The sequence below is a fragment of the Ranitomeya imitator genome, chromosome 7, assembly GCF_032444005.1.
Source record: "Ranitomeya imitator isolate aRanImi1 chromosome 7, aRanImi1.pri, whole genome shotgun sequence".
In the NCBI taxonomy this organism is placed as follows: Eukaryota; Metazoa; Chordata; class Amphibia; order Anura; family Dendrobatidae; genus Ranitomeya; species Ranitomeya imitator.
Window position 1 is genome coordinate 140,254,564 of NC_091288.1, and position 17,320 is coordinate 140,271,883.

Genomic DNA, 17,320 nt, shown 5'->3' on the forward strand with positions numbered 1-17,320 from the left:
GGAATACAACTCAACTCAATGTTGTTTCGCTAAGTTAACCACTTGAAATGTTCGATTGGTTCTTATGTGTTCCCTGCATTTCACGTGGAAAGCTTGTGGCGCTGTGGCTTAGTTGGTTAAAGCGCCTGTCTTGTAAACAGGAGATCCTGAGTTCGAATCTCAGCAGTGCCTTGTTTTCATCATCTCTTTAACAAACTTCCTATCTTAAAAATGGGAATTCCATTGACGTACAACCTCAAACTTACCATGGCTACGTCTCTACTGATAGTGCAATTGTGAAATTTAGAGTTTCTTCTGCATAAGAAATGAACCAGTGCTCAGGGTTTTAATACATGTGGTAAGTACGTAGCGCTGTGGCTTAGTTGTCTAAAGTGCCTGTCTTGTAAACAGGAGACCCTGAGTTCAAATCTCAGCAGTGCCTTGTTTTCATCATCTCAGAAACAAACTTCCTAGCTAAGAAATGGGAATTTCAATGACGTATAACACAAATTTTCCGTGGCTACGTCTCTACTAATAATGCAATTGTGATTTTAAAAATTTCTTCTGCATAAGAAATGAACCAGTCCTCAGGGTTTTAATTCCAACTTTTCAATCTTTCCTAATTTTTCCTCCTTTTGGCCCTGCTGTGGCATTCCTTCAATCTGCCTATTCTGTGTCATAACTTGGAAGAAAAACAAGTCCCAAATTGAAGCTGTGCTAAAAGATGGATCATTCAATTATAGAATTTCAAAACATAAGGCCTTGTCATTGAACCAGAATCTATTGCATACTGCAAATTGTCAATGTCGTTGAATGAATGCTATTCATAATTTACTTGGTTTCTTAATTGTCATGACTGAAAATGAAATCCTGTTCCACGTTTTTGCTGTGCATGGAATACAACTCAACTCAATGTTGTTTCGCTAAGTTAACCACTTGAAATGGTCGATTGGTTCTTATGTGTTCCCTGCATTTCACATGGAAAGCTTGTGGTGCTGTGGCTTAGTTGGTTAAAGCGCCTGTATTGTAAACAGGAGATCCTGAGTTCGAATCTCAGTAGTGCCTTGTTTTCATCATCTCAGAAACAAACTTCCTATCTTAAAAATGGGAATTCCATTGACGTACAACCTCAAACTTACCATGGCTACGTCTCTACTGATAGTGCAATTGTGAAATTTAGAGTTTCTTCTGCATAAGAAATGAACCAGTGCTCAGGGTTTTAATACATGTGGTAAGTACGTAGCGCTGTGGCTTAGTTGTCTAAAGTGCCTGTCTTGTAAACAGGAGACCCTGAGTTCAAATCTCAGCAGTGCCTTGTCTTCATCATCTCAGAAACAAACTTCCTAGCTAAGAAATGGGAATTTCAATGACGTATAACTCAAATTTTCCGTGGCTACGTCTCTACTAATAATGCAATTGTGATTTTAAGAATGTCTTCTGCATAAGAAATGAACCAGTCCTCAGGGTTTTAATTCCAACTTTTCAATCTTTCCTAATTTTTCCTCCTTTTGGCCCTGCTGTGGCATTCCTTCAATCTGCCTATTCTGTGTCATAACTTGGAAGAAAAACAAGTCCCAAATTGAAGCTGTGCTAAAAGATGGATCATTCAATTATAGAATTTCAAAACATAAGGCCTTGTCATTGAACCAGAATCTATTGCATACTGCAAATTGTCAATGTCGTTGAATGAATGCTATTCATAATTTACTTGGTTTCTTAATTGTCATGACTGAAAATGAAATCCTGTTCCACGTTTTTGCTGTGCATGGAATACAACTCAACTCAATGTTGTTTCGCTAAGTTAACCACTTGAAATGGTCGATTGGTTCTTATGTGTTCCCTGCATTTCACATGGAAAGCTTGTGGTGCTGTGGCTTAGTTGGTTAAAGCGCCTGTATTGTAAACAGGAGATCCTGAGTTCGAAGCTCAGTAGTGCCTTGTTTTCATCATCTCAGAAACAAACTTCCTATCTTAAAAATGGGAATTCCATTGACGTACAACCTCAAACTTACCATGGCTACGTCTCTACTGATAGTGCAATTGTGAAATATAGAGTTTCTTCTGCATAAGAAATGAACCAGTGCTCAGGGTTTTAATACATGTGGTAAGTACGTAGCGCTGTGGCTTAGTTGTCTAAAGTGCCTGTCTTGTAAACAGGAGACCCTGAGTTCAAATCTCAGCAGTGCCTTGTCTTCATCATCTCAGAAACAAACTTCCTAGCTAAGAAATGGGAATTTCAATGACGTATAACTCAAATTTTCCGTGGCTACGTCTCTACTAATAATGCAATTGTGATTTTAAGAATTTCTTCTGCATAAGAAATGAACCAGTCCTCAGGGTTTTAATTCCAACTTTTCAATCTTTCCTAATTTTTCCTCCTTTTGGCCCTGCTGTGGCATTCCTTCAATCTGCCTATTCTGTGTCATAACTTGGAAGAAAAACAAGTCCCAAATTGAAGCTGTGCTAAAAGATGGATCATTCAATTATAGAATTTCAAAACATAAGGCCTTGTCATTGAACCAGAATCTATTGCATACTGCAAATTGTCAATGTCGTTGAATGAATGCTATTCATAATTTACTTGGTTTCTTAATTGTCATGACTGAAAATGAAATCCTGTTCCACGTTTTTGCTGTGCATGGAATACAACTCAACTCAATGTTGTTTCGCTAAGTTAACCACTTGAAATGGTCGATTGGTTCTTATGTGTTCCCTGCATTTCACATGGAAAGCTTGTGGTGCTGTGGCTTAGTTGGTTAAAGCGCCTGTATTGTAAACAGGAGATCCTGAGTTCGAAGCTCAGTAGTGCCTTGTTTTCATCATCTCAGAAACAAACTTCCTATCTTAAAAATGGGAATTCCATTGACGTACAACCTCAAACTTACCATGGCTACGTCTCTACTGATAGTGCAATTGTGAAATATAGAGTTTCTTCTGCATAAGAAATGAACCAGTGCTCAGGGTTTTAATACATGTGGTAAGTACGTAGCGCTGTGGCTTAGTTGTCTAAAGTGCCTGTCTTGTAAACAGGAGACCCTGAGTTCAAATCTCAGCAGTGCCTTGTCTTCATCATCTCAGAAACAAACTTCCTAGCTAAGAAATGGGAATTTCAATGACGTATAACTCAAATTTTCCGTGGCTACGTCTCTACTAATAATGCAATTGTGATTTTAAGAATTTCTTCTGCATAAGAAATGAACCAGTCCTCAGGGTTTTAATTCCAACTTTTCAATCTTTCCTAATTTTTCCTCCTTTTGGCCCTGCTGTGGCATTCCTTCAATCTGCCTATTCTGTGTCATAACTTGGAAGAAAAACAAGTCCCAAATTGAAGCTGTGCTAAAAGATGGATCATTCAATTATAGAATTTCAAAACATAAGGCCTTGTCATTGAACCAGAATCTATTGCATACTGCAAATTGTCAATGTCGTTGAATGAATGCTATTCATAATTTACTTGGTTTCTTAATTGTCATGACTGAAAATGAAATCCTGTTCCACGTTTTTGCTGTGCATGGAATACAACTCAACTCAATGTTGTTTCGCTAAGTTAACCACTTGAAATGGTCGATTGGTTCTTATGTGTTCCCTGCATTTCACATGGAAAGCTTGTGGTGCTGTGGCTTAGTTGGTTAAAGCGCCTGTATTGTAAACAGGAGATCCTGAGTTCGAAGCTCAGTAGTGCCTTGTTTTCATCATCTCAGAAACAAACTTCCTATCTTAAAAATGGGAATTCCATTGACGTACAACCTCAAACTTACCATGGCTACGTCTCTACTGATAGTGCAATTGTGAAATTTAGAGTTTCTTCTGCATAAGAAATTAACCAGTGCTCAGGGTTTTAATACATGTGGTAAGTACGTAGCGCTGTGGCTTAGTTGTCTAAAGTGCCTGTCTTGTAAACAGGAGACCCTGAGTTCAAATCTCAGCAGTGCCTTGTCTTCATCATCTCAGAAACAAACTTCCTAGCTAAGAAATGGGAATTTCAATGACGTATAACTCAAATTTTCCGTGGCTACGTCTCTACTAATAATGCAATTGTGATTTTAAGAATTTCTTCTGCATAAGAAATGAACCAGTCCTCAGGGTTTTAATTCCAACTTTTCAATCTTTCCTAATTTTTCCTCCTTTTGGCCCTGCTGTGGCATTCCTTCAATCTGCCTATTCTGTGTCATAACTTGGAAGAAAAACAAGTCCCAAATTGAAGCTGTGCTAAAAGATGGATCATTCAATTATAGAATTTCAAAACATAAGGCCTTGTCATTGAACCAGAATCTATTGCATACTGCAAATTGTCAATGTCGTTGAATGAATGCTATTCATAATTTACTTGGTTTCTTAATTGTCATGACTGAAAATGAAATCCTGTTCCACGTTTTTGCTGTGCATGGAATACAACTCAACTCAATGTTGTTTCGCTAAGTTAACCACTTGAAATGTTCGATTGGTTCTTATGTGTTCCCTGCATTTCACGAGGAAAGCTTGTGGCGCTGTGGCTTAGTTGGTTAAAGCGCCTGTCTTGTAAACAGGAGATCCTGAGTTCGAATTTCAGCAGTGCCTTGTTTTCATCATCTCAGAAACAAACTTCCTATCTTAAAAATGGGAATTCCATTGACGTACAACCTCAAACTTACCATGGCTACGTCTCTACTGATAGTGCAATTGTGAAATTTAGAGTTTCTTCTGCATAAGAAATGAACCAGTGCTCAGGGTTTTAATACATGTGGTAAGTACGTAGCGCTGTGGCTTAGTTGTCTAAAGTGCCTGTCTTGTAAACAGGAGACCTTGAGTTCAAATCTCAGCAGTGCCTTGTCTTCATCATCTCAGAAACAAACTTCCTAGCTAAGAAATGGGAATTTCAATGACGTATAACTCAAATTTTCCGTGGCTACGTCTCTACTAATAATGCAATTGTGATTTTAAGAATTTCTTCTGCATAAGAAATGAACCAGTCCTCAGGGTTTTAATTCCAACTTTTCAATCTTTCCTAATTTTTCCTCCTTTTGGCCCTGCTGTGGCATTCCTTCAATCTGCCTATTCTGTGTCATAACTTGGAAGAAAAACAAGTCCCAAATTGAAGCTGTGCTAAAAGATGGATCATTCAATTATAGAATTTCAAAACATAAGGCCTTGTCATTGAACCAGAATCTATTGCATACTGCAAATTGTCAATGTCGTTGAATGAATGCTATTCATAATTTACTTGGTTTCTTAATTGTCATGACTGAAAATGAAATCCTGTTCCACGTTTTTGCTGTGCATGGAATACAACTCAACTCAATGTTGTTTCGCTAAGTTAACCACTTGAAATGTTCGATTGGTTCTTATGTGTTCCCTGCATTTCACATGGAAAGCTTGTGGCGCTGTGGCTTAGTTGGTTAAAGCGCCTGTCTTGTAAACAGGAGATCCTGAGTTCGAATCTCAGCAGTGCCTTGTTTTCATCATCTCTTTAACAAACTTCCTATCTTAAAAATGGGAATTCCATTGACGTACAACCTCAAACTTACCATGGCTACGTCTCTACTGATAGTGCAATTGTGAAATTTAGAGTTTCTTCTGCATAAGAAATGAACCAGTGCTCAGGGTTTTAATACATGTGGTAAGTACGTAGCGCTGTGGCTTAGTTGTCTAAAGTGCCTGTCTTGTAAACAGGAGACCCTGAGTTCAAATCTCAGCAGTGCCTTGTTTTCATCATCTCAGAAACAAACTTCCTAGCTAAGAAATGGGAATTTCAATGACGTATAACTCAAATTTTCCGTGGCTACGTCTCTACTAATAATGCAATTGTGATTTTAAGAATTTCTTCTGCATAAGAAATGAACCAGTCCTCAGGGTTTTAATTCCAACTTTTCAATCTTTCCTAATTTTTCCTCCTTTTGGCCCTGCTGTGGCATTCCTTCAATCTGCCTATTCTGTGTCATAACTTGGAAGAAAAACAAGTCCCAAATTGAAGCTGTGCTAAAAGATGGATCATTCAATTATAGAATTTCAAAACATAAGGCCTTGTCATTGAACCAGAATCTATTGCATACTGCAAATTGTCAATGTCGTTGAATGAATGCTATTCATAATTTACTTGGTTTCTTAATTGTCATGACTGAAAATGAAATCCTGTTCCACGTTTTTGCTGTGCATGGAATACAACTCAACTCAATGTTGTTTCGCTAAGTTAACCACTTGAAATGGTCGATTGGTTCTTATGTGTTCCCTGCATTTCACATGGAAAGCTTGTGGTGCTGTGGCTTAGTTGGTTAAAGCGCCTGTATTGTAAACAGGAGATCCTGAGTTCGAAGCTCAGTAGTGCCTTGTTTTCATCATCTCAGAAACAAACTTCCTATCTTAAAAATGGGAATTCCATTGACGTACAACCTCAAACTTACCATGGCTACGTCTCTACTGATAGTGCAATTGTGAAATTTAGAGTTTCTTCTGCATAAGAAATTAACCAGTGCTCAGGGTTTTAATACATGTGGTAAGTACGTAGCGCTGTGGCTTAGTTGTCTAAAGTGCCTGTCTTGTAAACAGGAGACCCTGAGTTCAAATCTCAGCAGTGCCTTGTCTTCATCATCTCAGAAACAAACTTCCTAGCTAAGAAATGGGAATTTCAATGACGTATAACTCAAATTTTCCGTGGCTACGTCTCTACTAATAATGCAATTGTGATTTTAAAAATTTCTTCTGCATAAGAAATGAACCAGTCCTCAGGGTTTTAATTCCAACTTTTCAATCTTTCCTAATTTTTCCTCCTTTTGGCCCTGCTGTGGCATTCCTTCAATCTGCCTATTCTGTGTCATAACTTGGAAGAAAAACAAGTCCCAAATTGAAGCTGTGCTAAAAGATGGATCATTCAATTATAGAATTTCAAAACATAAGGCCTTGTCATTGAACCAGAATCTATTGCATACTGCAAATTGTCAATGTCGTTGAATGAATGCTATTCATAATTTACTTGGTTTCTTAATTGTCATGACTGAAAATGAAATCCTGTTCCACGTTTTTGCTGTGCATGGAATACAACTCAACTCAATGTTGTTTCGCTAAGTTAACCACTTGAAATGGTCGATTGGTTCTTATGTGTTCCCTGCATTTCACATGGAAAGCTTGTGGTGCTGTGGCTTAGTTGGTTAAAGCGCCTGTATTGTAAACAGGAGATCCTGAGTTCGAAGCTCAGTAGTGCCTTGTTTTCATCATCTCAGAAACAAACTTCCTATCTTAAAAATGGGAATTCCATTGACGTACAACCTCAAACTTACCATGGCTACGTCTCTACTGATAGTGCAATTGTGAAATTTAGAGTTTCTTCTGCATAAGAAATTAACCAGTGCTCAGGGTTTTAATACATGTGGTAAGTACGTAGCGCTGTGGCTTAGTTGTCTAAAGTGCCTGTCTTGTAAACAGGAGACCCTGAGTTCAAATCTCAGCAGTGCCTTGTCTTCATCATCTCAGAAACAAACTTCCTAGCTAAGAAATGGGAATTTCAATGACGTATAACTCAAATTTTCCGTGGCTACGTCTCTACTAATAATGCAATTGTGATTTTAAGAATTTCTTCTGCATAAGAAATGAACCAGTCCTCAGGGTTTTAATTCCAACTTTTCAATCTTTCCTAATTTTTCCTCCTTTTGGCCCTGCTGTGGCATTCCTTCAATCTGCCTATTCTGTGTCATAACTTGGAAGAAAAACAAGTCCCAAATTGAAGCTGTGCTAAAAGATGGATCATTCAATTATAGAATTTCAAAACATAAGGCCTTGTCATTGAACCAGAATCTATTGCATACTGCAAATTGTCAATGTCGTTGAATGAATGCTATTCATAATTTACTTGGTTTCTTAATTGTCATGACTGAAAATGAAATCCTGTTCCACGTTTTTGCTGTGCATGGAATACAACTCAACTCAATGTTGTTTCGCTAAGTTAACCACTTGAAATGGTCGATTGGTTCTTATGTGTTCCCTGCATTTCACATGGAAAGCTTGTGGTGCTGTGGCTTAGTTGGTTAAAGCGCCTGTATTGTAAACAGGAGATCCTGAGTTCGAAGCTCAGTAGTGCCTTGTTTTCATCATCTCAGAAACAAACTTCCTATCTTAAAAATGGGAATTCCATTGACGTACAACCTCAAACTTACCATGGCTACGTCTCTACTGATAGTGCAATTGTGAAATTTAGAGTTTCTTCTGCATAAGAAATTAACCAGTGCTCAGGGTTTTAATACATGTGGTAAGTACGTAGCGCTGTGGCTTAGTTGTCTAAAGTGCCTGTCTTGTAAACAGGAGACCCTGAGTTCAAATCTCAGCAGTGCCTTGTCTTCATCATCTCAGAAACAAACTTCCTAGCTAAGAAATGGGAATTTCAATGACGTATAACTCAAATTTTCCGTGGCTACGTCTCTACTAATAATGCAATTGTGATTTTAAGAATTTCTTCTGCATAAGAAATGAACCAGTCCTCAGGGTTTTAATTCCAACTTTTCAATCTTTCCTAATTTTTCCTCCTTTTGGCCCTGCTGTGGCATTCCTTCAATCTGCCTATTCTGTGTCATAACTTGGAAGAAAAACAAGTCCCAAATTGAAGCTGTGCTAAAAGATGGATCATTCAATTATAGAATTTCAAAACATAAGGCCTTGTCATTGAACCAGAATCTATTGCATACTGCAAATTGTCAATGTCGTTGAATGAATGCTATTCATAATTTACTTGGTTTCTTAATTGTCATGACTGAAAATGAAATCCTGTTCCACGTTTTTGCTGTGCATGGAATACAACTCAACTCAATGTTGTTTCGCTAAGTTAACCACTTGAAATGTTCGATTGGTTCTTATGTGTTCCCTGCATTTCACGTGGAAAGCTTGTGGCGCTGTGGCTTAGTTGGTTAAAGCGCCTGTCTTGTAAACAGGAGATCCTGAGTTCGAATCTCAGCAGTGCCTTGTTTTCATCATCTCTTTAACAAACTTCCTATCTTAAAAATGGGAATTCCATTGACGTACAACCTCAAACTTACCATGGCTACGTCTCTACTGATAGTGCAATTGTGAAATTTAGAGTTTCTTCTGCATAAGAAATGAACCAGTGCTCAGGGTTTTAATACATGTGGTAAGTACGTAGCGCTGTGGCTTAGTTGTCTAAAGTGCCTGTCTTGTAAACAGGAGACCCTGAGTTAAAATCTCAGCAGTGCCTTGTTTTCATCATCTCAGAAACAAACTTCCTAGCTAAGAAATGGGAATTTCAATGACGTATAACACAAATTTTCCGTGGCTACGTCTCTACTAATAATGCAATTGTGATTTTAAGAATTTCTTCTGCATAAGAAATGAACCAGTCCTCAGGGTTTTAATTCCAACTTTTCAATCTTTCCTAATTTTTCCTCCTTTTGGCCCTGCTGTGGCATTCCTTCAATCTGCCTATTCTGTGTCATAACTTGGAAGAAAAACAAGTCCCAAATTGAAGCTGTGCTAAAAGATGGATCATTCAATTATAGAATTTCAAAACATAAGGCCTTGTCATTGAACCAGAATCTATTGCATACTGCAAATTGTCAATGTCGTTGAATGAATGCTATTCATAATTTACTTGGTTTCTTAATTGTCATGACTGAAAATGAAATCCTGTTCCACGTTTTTGCTGTGCATGGAATACAACTCAACTCAATGTTGTTTCGCTAAGTTAACCACTTGAAATGTTCGATTGGTTCTTATGTGTTCCCTGCATTTCACGTGGAAAGCTTGTGGCGCTGTGGCTTAGTTGGTTAAAGCGCCTGTCTTGTAAACAGGAGATCCTGAGTTCGAATCTCAGCAGTGCCTTGTTTTCATCATCTCTTTAACAAACTTCCTATCTTAAAAATGGGAATTCCATTGACGTACAACCTCAAACTTACCATGGCTACGTCTCTACTGATAGTGCAATTGTGAAATTTAGAGTTTCTTCTGCATAAGAAATGAACCAGTGCTCAGGGTTTTAATACATGTGGTAAGTACGTAGCGCTGTGGCTTAGTTGTCTAAAGTGCCTGTCTTGTAAACAGGAGACCCTGAGTTAAAATCTCAGCAGTGCCTTGTTTTCATCATCTCAGAAACAAACTTCCTAGCTAAGAAATGGGAATTTCAATGACGTATAACACAAATTTTCCGTGGCTACGTCTCTACTAATAATGCAATTGTGATTTTAAGAATTTCTTCTGCATAAGAAATGAACCAGTCCTCAGGGTTTTAATTCCAACTTTTCAATCTTTCCTAATTTTTCCTCCTTTTGGCCCTGCTGTGGCATTCCTTCAATCTGCCTATTCTGTGTCATAACTTGGAAGAAAAACAAGTCCCAAATTGAAGCTGTGCTAAAAGATGGATCATTCAATTATAGAATTTCAAAACATAAGGCCTTGTCATTGAACCAGAATCTATTGCATACTGCAAATTGTCAATGTCGTTGAATGAATGCTATTCATAATTTACTTGGTTTCTTAATTGTCATGACTGAAAATGAAATCCTGTTCCACGTTTTTGCTGTGCATGGAATACAACTCAACTCAATGTTGTTTCGCTAAGTTAACCACTTGAAATGTTCGATTGGTTCTTATGTGTTCCCTGCATTTCACGTGGAAAGCTTGTGGCGCTGTGGCTTAGTTGGTTAAAGCGCCTGTCTTGTAAACAGGAGATCCTGAGTTCGAATCTCAGCAGTGCCTTGTTTTCATCATCTCTTTAACAAACTTCCTATCTTAAAAATGGGAATTCCATTGACGTACAACCTCAAACTTACCATGGCTACGTCTCTACTGATAGTGCAATTGTGAAATTTAGAGTTTCTTCTGCATAAGAAATGAACCAGTGCTCAGGGTTTTAATACATGTGGTAAGTACGTAGCGCTGTGGCTTAGTTGTCTAAAGTGCCTGTCTTGTAAACAGGAGACCCTGAGTTAAAATCTCAGCAGTGCCTTGTTTTCATCATCTCAGAAACAAACTTCCTAGCTAAGAAATGGGAATTTCAATGACGTATAACACAAATTTTCCGTGGCTACGTCTCTACTAATAATGCAATTGTGATTTTAAGAATTTCTTCTGCATAAGAAATGAACCAGTCCTCAGGGTTTTAATTCCAACTTTTCAATCTTTCCTAATTTTTCCTCCTTTTGGCCCTGCTGTGGCATTCCTTCAATCTGCCTATTCTGTGTCATAACTTGGAAGAAAAACAAGTCCCAAATTGAAGCTGTGCTAAAAGATGGATCATTCAATTATAGAATTTCAAAACATAAGGCCTTGTCATTGAACCAGAATCTATTGCATACTGCAAATTGTCAATGTCGTTGAATGAATGCTATTCATAATTTACTTGGTTTCTTAATTGTCATGACTGAAAATGAAATCCTGTTCCACGTTTTTGCTGTGCATGGAATACAACTCAACTCAATGTTGTTTCGCTAAGTTAACCACTTGAAATGTTCGATTGGTTCTTATGTGTTCCCTGCATTTCACGAGGAAAGCTTGTGGCGCTGTGGCTTAGTTGGTTAAAGCGCCTGTCTTGTAAACAGGAGATCCTGAGTTCGAATTTCAGCAGTGCCTTGTTTTCATCATCTCAGAAACAAACTTCCTATCTTAAAAATGGGAATTCCATTGACGTACAACCTCAAACTTACCATGGCTACGTCTCTACTGATAGTGCAATTGTGAAATTTAGAGTTTCTTCTGCATAAGAAATGAACCAGTGCTCAGGGTTTTAATACATGTGGTAAGTACGTAGCGCTGTGGCTTAGTTGTCTAAAGTGCCTGTCTTGTAAACAGGAGACCTTGAGTTCAAATCTCAGCAGTGCCTTGTCTTCATCATCTCAGAAACAAACTTCCTAGCTAAGAAATGGGAATTTCAATGACGTATAACTCAAATTTTCCGTGGCTACGTCTCTACTAATAATGCAATTGTGATTTTAAGAATTTCTTCTGCATAAGAAATGAACCAGTCCTCAGGGTTTTAATTCCAACTTTTCAATCTTTCCTAATTTTTCCTCCTTTTGGCCCTGCTGTGGCATTCCTTCAATCTGCCTATTCTGTGTCATAACTTGGAAGAAAAACAAGTCCCAAATTGAAGCTGTGCTAAAAGATGGATCATTCAATTATAGAATTTCAAAACATAAGGCCTTGTCATTGAACCAGAATCTATTGCATACTGCAAATTGTCAATGTCGTTGAATGAATGCTATTCATAATTTACTTGGTTTCTTAATTGTCATGACTGAAAATGAAATCCTGTTCCACGTTTTTGCTGTGCATGGAATACAACTCAACTCAATGTTGTTTCGCTAAGTTAACCACTTGAAATGTTCGATTGGTTCTTATGTGTTCCCTGCATTTCACGTGGAAAGCTTGTGGCGCTGTGGCTTAGTTGGTTAAAGCGCCTGTCTTGTAAACAGGAGATCCTGAGTTCGAATCTCAGCAGTGCCTTGTTTTCATCATCTCTTTAACAAACTTCCTATCTTAAAAATGGGAATTCCATTGACGTACAACCTCAAACTTACCATGGCTACGTCTCTACTGATAGTGCAATTGTGAAATTTAGAGTTTCTTCTGCATAAGAAATGAACCAGTGCTCAGGGTTTTAATACATGTGGTAAGTACGTAGCGCTGTGGCTTAGTTGTCTAAAGTGCCTGTCTTGTAAACAGGAGACCCTGAGTTAAAATCTCAGCAGTGCCTTGTTTTCATCATCTCAGAAACAAACTTCCTAGCTAAGAAATGGGAATTTCAATGACGTATAACACAAATTTTCCGTGGCTACGTCTCTACTAATAATGCAATTGTGATTTTAAGAATTTCTTCTGCATAAGAAATGAACCAGTCCTCAGGGTTTTAATTCCAACTTTTCAATCTTTCCTAATTTTTCCTCCTTTTGGCCCTGCTGTGGCATTCCTTCAATCTGCCTATTCTGTGTCATAACTTGGAAGAAAAACAAGTCCCAAATTGAAGCTGTGCTAAAAGATGGATCATTCAATTATAGAATTTCAAAACATAAGGCCTTGTCATTGAACCAGAATCTATTGCATACTGCAAATTGTCAATGTCGTTGAATGAATGCTATTCATAATTTACTTGGTTTCTTAATTGTCATGACTGAAAATGAAATCCTGTTCCACGTTTTTGCTGTGCATGGAATACAACTCAACTCAATGTTGTTTCGCTAAGTTAACCACTTGAAATGTTCGATTGGTTCTTATGTGTTCCCTGCATTTCACGTGGAAAGCTTGTGGCGCTGTGGCTTAGTTGGTTAAAGCGCCTGTCTTGTAAACAGGAGATCCTGAGTTCGAATCTCAGCAGTGCCTTGTTTTCATCATCTCTTTAACAAACTTCCTATCTTAAAAATGGGAATTCCATTGACGTACAACCTCAAACTTACCATGGCTACGTCTCTACTGATAGTGCAATTGTGAAATTTAGAGTTTCTTCTGCATAAGAAATGAACCAGTGCTCAGGGTTTTAATACATGTGGTAAGTACGTAGCGCTGTGGCTTAGTTGTCTAAAGTGCCTGTCTTGTAAACAGGAGACCCTGAGTTAAAATCTCAGCAGTGCCTTGTTTTCATCATCTCAGAAACAAACTTCCTAGCTAAGAAATGGGAATTTCAATGACGTATAACACAAATTTTCCGTGGCTACGTCTCTACTAATAATGCAATTGTGATTTTAAGAATTTCTTCTGCATAAGAAATGAACCAGTCCTCAGGGTTTTAATTCCAACTTTTCAATCTTTCCTAATTTTTCCTCCTTTTGGCCCTGCTGTGGCATTCCTTCAATCTGCCTATTCTGTGTCATAACTTGGAAGAAAAACAAGTCCCAAATTGAAGCTGTGCTAAAAGATGGATCATTCAATTATAGAATTTCAAAACATAAGGCCTTGTCATTGAACCAGAATCTATTGCATACTGCAAATTGTCAATGTCGTTGAATGAATGCTATTCATAATTTACTTGGTTTCTTAATTGTCATGACTGAAAATGAAATCCTGTTCCACGTTTTTGCTGTGCATGGAATACAACTCAACTCAATGTTGTTTCGCTAAGTTAACCACTTGAAATGTTCGATTGGTTCTTATGTGTTCCCTGCATTTCACGAGGAAAGCTTGTGGCGCTGTGGCTTAGTTGGTTAAAGCGCCTGTCTTGTAAACAGGAGATCCTGAGTTCGAATTTCAGCAGTGCCTTGTTTTCATCATCTCAGAAACAAACTTCCTATCTTAAAAATGGGAATTCCATTGACGTACAACCTCAAACTTACCATGGCTACGTCTCTACTGATAGTGCAATTGTGAAATTTAGAGTTTCTTCTGCATAAGAAATGAACCAGTGCTCAGGGTTTTAATACATGTGGTAAGTACGTAGCGCTGTGGCTTAGTTGTCTAAAGTGCCTGTCTTGTAAACAGGAGACCTTGAGTTCAAATCTCAGCAGTGCCTTGTCTTCATCATCTCAGAAACAAACTTCCTAGCTAAGAAATGGGAATTTCAATGACGTATAACTCAAATTTTCCGTGGCTACGTCTCTACTAATAATGCAATTGTGATTTTAAGAATTTCTTCTGCATAAGAAATGAACCAGTCCTCAGGGTTTTAATTCCAACTTTTCAATCTTTCCTAATTTTTCCTCCTTTTGGCCCTGCTGTGGCATTCCTTCAATCTGCCTATTCTGTGTCATAACTTGGAAGAAAAACAAGTCCCAAATTGAAGCTGTGCTAAAAGATGGATCATTCAATTATAGAATTTCAAAACATAAGGCCTTGTCATTGAACCAGAATCTATTGCATACTGCAAATTGTCAATGTCGTTGAATGAATGCTATTCATAATTTACTTGGTTTCTTAATTGTCATGACTGAAAATGAAATCCTGTTCCACGTTTTTGCTGTGCATGGAATACAACTCAACTCAATGTTGTTTCGCTAAGTTAACCACTTGAAATGTTCGATTGGTTCTTATGTGTTCCCTGCATTTCACGTGGAAAGCTTGTGGCGCTGTGGCTTAGTTGGTTAAAGCGCCTGTCTTGTAAACAGGAGATCCTGAGTTCGAATCTCAGCAGTGCCTTGTTTTCATCATCTCTTTAACAAACTTCCTATCTTAAAAATGGGAATTCCATTGACGTACAACCTCAAACTTACCATGGCTACGTCTCTACTGATAGTGCAATTGTGAAATTTAGAGTTTCTTCTGCATAAGAAATGAACCAGTGCTCAGGGTTTTAATACATGTGGTAAGTACGTAGCGCTGTGGCTTAGTTGTCTAAAGTGCCTGTCTTGTAAACAGGAGACCCTGAGTTCAAATCTCAGCAGTGCCTTGTTTTCATCATCTCAGAAACAAACTTCCTAGCTAAGAAATGGGAATTTCAATGACGTATAACACAAATTTTCCGTGGCTACGTCTCTACTAATAATGCAATTGTGATTTTAAAAATTTCTTCTGCATAAGAAATGAACCAGTCCTCAGGGTTTTAATTCCAACTTTTCAATCTTTCCTAATTTTTCCTCCTTTTGGCTCTGCTGTGGCATTCCTTCAATCTGCCTATTCTGTGTCATAACTTGGAAGAAAAACAAGTCCCAAATTGAAGCTGTGCTAAAAGATGGATCATTCAATTATAGAATTTCAAAACATAAGGCCTTGTCATTGAACCAGAATCTATTGCATACTGCAAATTGTCAATGTCGTTGAATGAATGCTATTCATAATTTACTTGGTTTCTTAATTGTCATGACTGAAAATGAAATCCTGTTCCACGTTTTTGCTGTGCATGGAATACAACTCAACTCAATGTTGTTTCGCTAAGTTAACCACTTGAAATGGTCGATTGGTTCTTATGTGTTCCCTGCATTTCACATGGAAAGCTTGTGGTGCTGTGGCTTAGTTGGTTAAAGCGCCTGTATTGTAAACAGGAGATCCTGAGTTCGAATCTCAGTAGTGCCTTGTTTTCATCATCTCAGAAACAAACTTCCTATCTTAAAAATGGGAATTCCATTGACGTACAACCTCAAACTTACCATGGCTACGTCTCTACTGATAGTGCAGTTGTGAAATTTAGAGTTTCTTCTGCATAAGAAATGAACCAGTGCTCAGGGTTTTAATACATGTGGTAAGTACGTAGCGCTGTGGCTTAGTTGTCTAAAGTGCCTGTCTTGTAAACAGGAGACCCTGAGTTCAAATCTCAGCAGTGCCTTGTCTTCATCATCTCAGAAACAAACTTCCTAGCTAAGAAATGGGAATTTCAATGACGTATAACTCAAATTTTCCGTGGCTACGTCTCTACTAATAATGCAATTGTGATTTTAAGAATTTCTTCTGCATAAGAAATGAACCAGTCCTCAGGGTTTTAATTCCAACTTTTCAATCTTTCCTAATTTTTCCTCCTTTTGGCCCTGCTGTGGCATTCCTTCAATCTGCCTATTCTGTGTCATAACTTGGAAGAAAAACAAGTCCCAAATTGAAGCTGTGCTAAAAGATGGATCATTCAATTATAGAATTTCAAAACATAAGGCCTTGTCATTGAACCAGAATCTATTGCATACTGCAAATTGTCAATGTCGTTGAATGAATGCTATTCATAATTTACTTGGTTTCTTAATTGTCATGACTGAAAATGAAATCCTGTTCCACGTTTTTGCTGTGCATGGAATACAACTCAACTCAATGTTGTTTCGCTAAGTTAACCACTTGAAATGGTCGATTGGTTCTTATGTGTTCCCTGCATTTCACATGGAAAGCTTGTGGTGCTGTGGCTTAGTTGGTTAAAGCGCCTGTATTGTAAACAGGAGATCCTGAGTTCGAAGCTCAGTAGTGCCTTGTTTTCATCATCTCAGAAACAAACTTCCTATCTTAAAAATGGGAATTCCATTGACGTACAACCTCAAACTTACCATGGCTACGTCTCTACTGATAGTGCAATTGTGAAATTTAGAGTTTCTTCTGCATAAGAAATTAACCAGTGCTCAGGGTTTTAATACATGTGGTAAGTACGTAGCGCTGTGGCTTAGTTGTCTAAAGTGCCTGTCTTGTAAACAGGAGACCCTGAGTTCAAATCTCAGCAGTGCCTTGTCTTCATCATCTCAGAAACAAACTTCCTAGCTAAGAAATGGGAATTTCAATGACGTATAACTCAAATTTTCCGTGGCTACGTCTCTACTAATAATGCAATTGTGATTTTAAGAATTTCTTCTGCATAAGAAATGAACCAGTCCTCAGGGTTTTAATTCCAACTTTTCAATCTTTCCTAATTTTTCCTCCTTTTGGCCCTGCTGTGGCATTCCTTCAATCTGCCTATTCTGTGTCATAACTTGGAAGAAAAACAAGTCCCAAATTGAAGCTGTGCTAAAAGATGGATCATTCAATTATAGAATTTCAAAAC

At 38.0% G+C, this 17,320-nt stretch overlaps 8 non-coding genes across 8 annotated transcripts; all 8 read left to right on the plus strand.

The window, feature by feature from the left end:
- Window positions 1-97: 97 nt before the first annotated feature.
- On the plus strand, window positions 98-171 carry TRNAT-UGU (transfer RNA threonine (anticodon UGU)). The gene has a single exon. It is a non-coding gene; the product is annotated as a tRNA-Thr (tRNA).
- A 5,164-nt stretch (window positions 172-5,335) lies between these two features.
- TRNAT-UGU (transfer RNA threonine (anticodon UGU)) lies at window positions 5,336-5,409 on the plus strand. The gene has a single exon. It is a non-coding gene; the product is annotated as a tRNA-Thr (tRNA).
- Window positions 5,410-8,827: 3,418 nt separating this feature from the next.
- TRNAT-UGU (transfer RNA threonine (anticodon UGU)) lies at window positions 8,828-8,901 on the plus strand. The gene has a single exon. It is a non-coding gene; the product is annotated as a tRNA-Thr (tRNA).
- Window positions 8,902-9,700: 799 nt separating this feature from the next.
- On the plus strand, window positions 9,701-9,774 carry TRNAT-UGU (transfer RNA threonine (anticodon UGU)). The gene has a single exon. It is a non-coding gene; the product is annotated as a tRNA-Thr (tRNA).
- A 799-nt stretch (window positions 9,775-10,573) lies between these two features.
- On the plus strand, window positions 10,574-10,647 carry TRNAT-UGU (transfer RNA threonine (anticodon UGU)). Its single transcript has one exon. It is a non-coding gene; the product is annotated as a tRNA-Thr (tRNA).
- A 1,672-nt stretch (window positions 10,648-12,319) lies between these two features.
- Window positions 12,320-12,393, plus strand: TRNAT-UGU (transfer RNA threonine (anticodon UGU)). Its single transcript has one exon. It is a non-coding gene; the product is annotated as a tRNA-Thr (tRNA).
- A 799-nt stretch (window positions 12,394-13,192) lies between these two features.
- Window positions 13,193-13,266, plus strand: TRNAT-UGU (transfer RNA threonine (anticodon UGU)). The gene has a single exon. It is a non-coding gene; the product is annotated as a tRNA-Thr (tRNA).
- Window positions 13,267-14,938: 1,672 nt separating this feature from the next.
- TRNAT-UGU (transfer RNA threonine (anticodon UGU)) lies at window positions 14,939-15,012 on the plus strand. Its single transcript has one exon. It is a non-coding gene; the product is annotated as a tRNA-Thr (tRNA).
- The last annotated feature ends 2,308 nt before the right edge of the window (window positions 15,013-17,320 follow it).